The sequence below is a fragment of the Euprymna scolopes genome, chromosome 4 (genome assembly GCF_053919585.1).
Source record: "Euprymna scolopes isolate OS-2025 chromosome 4, ASM5391958v1, whole genome shotgun sequence".
In the NCBI taxonomy this organism is placed as follows: domain Eukaryota; kingdom Metazoa; phylum Mollusca; class Cephalopoda; order Sepiida; family Sepiolidae; genus Euprymna; species Euprymna scolopes.
Window position 1 is genome coordinate 96280271 of NC_136485.1, and position 4576 is coordinate 96284846.

A 4576-nucleotide genomic window follows, 5' to 3' on the forward strand; every position below is an offset into this window, starting at 1 on the left:
CACCGGGAAGGAGCTTTTACATACTTCCCCGCACTGACTTAATCAACAATATATTGCACTGTAGATAAAGTATTGCGTATTTTATAAAACATTTTACATATAATGTTTAAAATACCAAAGTCAAATATGTTTTAATTGTGCTCTGACCAGCAATTCTCATTTTGAACGCACCCCTGTTATATCAAAGAACCTTCGATTGGTTTTATATGCCTAGCCTTATTACTTTACGACCTCATAGCTAGGGCTGTGACAACAGCATATTCTTTTCATTGTTTTGACTCGTTAGTATATATCCGTTAATAGCTTATATGTTTTTATATAGACTTATGTGGTTCTCGGGTAATTGGCTGTGTCAAAAGAAAACAATATTCTGTTGTCACAACCCTACACATAGCATTAGTGTCGCGATCCCAAATGGGGTATCGGTCCACAGGTTGGCAACCACTGATTTATAAGTAACAAAAATATATATGAGATTGGCGATATATCCATGCAGTTTTATTCCATACACGAAGAGCGGTTCAATATTAATGCACCTCATTTTTATTCCGCCCGAATGGATCAGTGAGGCTTGCAAATTAAATTATTAATAAGACTGAACTTATGCGTTCAGGATCTTAAAGTTTTATCTGTTTTGTTTTGTTCTTGTTTTGTTTTTTTTTGTTGTTGTTTTTTGTTTTTTTGCTGATATTAACGGTGTGAGGTTCTAAAACAAAGCAAATCTTGTCATGGACTTACATCAGAAGCAGAAATGTGTCATTGAATTTATGGTAAAAGTGTTCTGAAAATAGTGGCAACTATGTAGAAAAATAAGTTCTGAAGCACAAAAGATCGTTCGTTTTAATTGTACCACTTCCATCTTCGTAGCTCTTTAACGTTTTAGTTAAAAAAGAAAAAGTCTTTACTATTGGAATGACCATCGTATGACAAAGCGCGCTCCGGGCACCCATGCACAGCCGGAATGGTGGTGAATATGTAGAAAAATAACTTTTGGAGCACCATAGATGGCTCGCTGTTATGGTACTGCTCCCGTCTTCGTAGCTCTTAAACTTTTTTAAGTTTAAAAATAAATGAGAGGTGTTATTTATGGAATGATCTTCGTATATGGGTTCATACCTCATCTACGAAATAGAATTTTCGAAAAGTTTTACTAGAATTATTCAGAGGGTTTCAACAACTCTTGGAAAAAAATTGATCAATATCAAATAATTGCATCGTTTCTTCAGCTTAATAAGGCAGCAAACTGTACTATTTTATATTATCTGATAGATTTTAAACAGAAATTAAAATTGGGCTAAGCACAGAAGAAATGCGACATTTGCCTGCGTGATGATCATAATGTCTTTGGAACATCCTGTGTATGTAACGTATTCGTTACATGTCCACATTCGGGACCGACACGTTGTGTACAGACAGTCGGAAGGAAACCAAGACAAGTAATAATTCAACTCACTCTTTTCTGTTGAAACAGCAGACATTTATTTCCAGGTACTTTCCAACCTTTTTTCTTGATCAAACCTATCGCTCTCGGCCATGTTTGTAACATGTTTATCTCTGTCCTCTCACTAACGTTTTTTTTTCTTTTAATTACAATTTCACCCCAAACAAGGCATATTGCCACTTTGATGTAGGGGACTATTATCAGGGACCTAAGCTACAGGGGTACTATGTGGGGAGTTGGGCAGAAAGATGTCGGTTCATGTTACACTTGAACTTCTGCATGTCAGTACAGTTGGGGAAGCAGGAACCCGGCAGGAGATTCCAAAGTCCAGCGGTTCTGGGCAAGAAACTACTGGAGTAGAAAGCTCTCTTACATCTAGGGATCTCAACTGTGAAGTGGTATGAGTTTGCTGCTTGCCGGGTTTGTCGGGGGTATTTACGTCGAGGGAGGTACGTGATCATCGGTCTGCGCACACGTTCTTCTTTTTGTAACCTTTATCCTTTTTCCTTGCTCTGACGTCACCTCGCACACGGCTCGATCATTTGCGTACAGCTGTAATATGCACGTCTGCGCTCTGTTCCATATGGAGTTGAAAAGAGGCATCTCACTTTTGTCTGGTTTCTAGAGAAAGAAACGAATGACAAAAGAGTGGAGATTGACTATTCATGAAAATTAAAATATGAGTCATAGAAATGATTGTTACTGCTTACATAATCTCGTGATAAGAAAAAAATATTTGATTACTTTTAGAAGGATGTCACTAGTAATACTTACATACCTATATACGAACAGAAAGTGGCATATGTCTAGAACCTCTTGCTTAGACCAGGCAATTAGTCTGGAAAGAAAATTGACAACTTCGTGATCCTTTGAGCCGGATCACGTATTAATGAGCTTGGATCAGCACAAATAAACGTGAAAGAAAACGAACATTCCCTACATAAGGATGTCAAACCTGCGACCCGTATATCGCATGCGGTCCGTTACAAGCTTATTTGCGGCCCGCACTGACAGCAACTTTGAAAAAGTGAGAAAAGATCCAAATATTGAAATACGAATATCGATTGAATCATGTCCTTTCTTCAGCGTAATTATGTTGAAAGCAGTACTATTATATATTATTTTATAGATTCTTAACAGAAATTAAAATTTGGTTAAGCAGAGTAGAAATAAAACATTGGCCTGTGTAATGGTCTCAGTGTCTTTGGAACATCCTGTATACGTGTCGGAAAAGTAGTGAGAATTTATTATATGTCCTTGTTTTAGGAAAGTGTGTGTGTGTGTGTGTGTGTGTGTGTGTGTGTGTGTGTGTGTGTGTGTGTGTGTGTGTGTGTGTGTGTGTGTGCGTGCGCGTATTTTTACACTAAATCTTGAAACTTTAGAATGTCATAGGCACGTTTTTCGACGTATCACTGTCTTTATTATCAAAAAGGTTATAAGAAGTTCCATTATGAAAACTCAAGGGGGATTTACAATAATTAATTTCAAAGTTTTTTTTTGTATGAGCACTTTTATCGATAGTACACACATGAAACTAGGGTTAGGGTTAGGGTTGGTACAATCAGGTTAGGGTTAGGGTTAGGGTGAGGGTTAGGGTTAGGGTTAGGGTTGGTACAATCAGGTTAGGGTTAGGGTTAGGGTTAGGGTTAGGGTTGGTACAATCAGGTTAGGGTTAGGGTTAGGGTTAGGTCAACTGATCAGTTTTCTTCAAGGGGGGCCCTCCAAAAACCTGTCATCTATATATATAAAAGGCAAAAATCGGTGTGTATGTATGTATGTATGTATGTATGTATGTATGTTTGTTTGTAACGCTAAAACTTTTGAAAGACGGAACCAGAGTTGACAAATTTGGTATCATATTGCACCTTGATCACCCGGATGACAAATATCGAAATTTCACGTCAAACGGACCAGTAGAAAGGGGTCAACTGATCGTTTTTCTCCTAGGGGGGGCCCCCAAAAAACCTGTCATTTTAACGTTATTCAATACGTGTCACGTGACGTGACGTCAGCTCAAACTTTTGACAGACACAACCAAAGTTGACAAATTATGTATCATATTGAACCTTGATCACCCGCATGACAAATATCGAAATTCCACACCAAACGGACCATTAAAAGGGGGTGAACTGATCATTTCTCTCCTAGGGGGGCCCCCCAAAAAACCTGTCATTTTAATGTTAATATTACATAATCCAAAAACGCTTAGTCATGTCACGTGACGTGACGTCAACATCCAGTAATGGCGAACAAATGTAAACAAACACTTTGTTTTACCGATACTTTTGTAATTTCTCTTCTGCTTTGTTCTAGAGATTATTAAACTCCATGACAATGTCTCCAACGTATTTAACTGGTTAAAAATAGTATTTATACAAGAGTTTTAACGAAAAATATCAGGAAAAAATGTACAGGAATAAAAAAAAATTCAGCTTTCAAAATATTCGTCGATAAAAAAACCGATCTTTATATTTACGCTAGCCATTTTGTATATTACCACGTGACCTGCTATCTCTTAAACTGGAGGGGGGGGGATCCACTTGAATCCAACAAAACCAGTAATTTTTTTTTTCTATTATATATACATCATTTTCTATAAAATTAAGTGTAGACTTTATAATTATAACAAAAAATGTTATTCATACTAAAAAAAAAAAACGCTTAGTCATGTCACGTGACGTGATGTCAACATCCACTAATGGCGAACAATTGTACCTATTTACTATGCCTCCCCACGGGACAGAGTTAGACACCAGGGTCGTTTTTTAACGTGGAGAAAAGGTACAAAAATAAAAATTGTCTCAGTCGTGGAGGATTTCTCCTCCACCGAAAGAGAACAAGAAATAGAAGTGCAGCATCTGAAGAACAGATACTACACTTTGATCTTGACCAAAAGGCCAAGAATGCGAACAATTGTAAATAACAACTTTTTTCACAAAACCAACACCGTCTTTCTTTTTTTTCTCTCTCTCACCCACTTACTCTTCCCTCTCTCTCACCCTCTTTCTCTTGACGTCACACCACTGTTAAACTGTGGGGGGGGGGAACACATTCCCAGGCATTATCTCCTATAGATGCACATTTTATTAGAAATTCAGCTTTCAAAATATTAGACGATAATAAAAATATAAAACC

The 4576-nt window shown here is 37.4% G+C and overlaps 1 pseudogene; it reads right to left on the minus strand.

Moving 5' to 3' along the window:
• Positions 1 to 4217: 4217 nt before the first annotated feature.
• On the minus strand, positions 4218 to 4351 carry LOC145274605 (U2 spliceosomal RNA; annotated as a pseudogene).
• Positions 4352 to 4576: the final 225 nt, after the last annotated feature.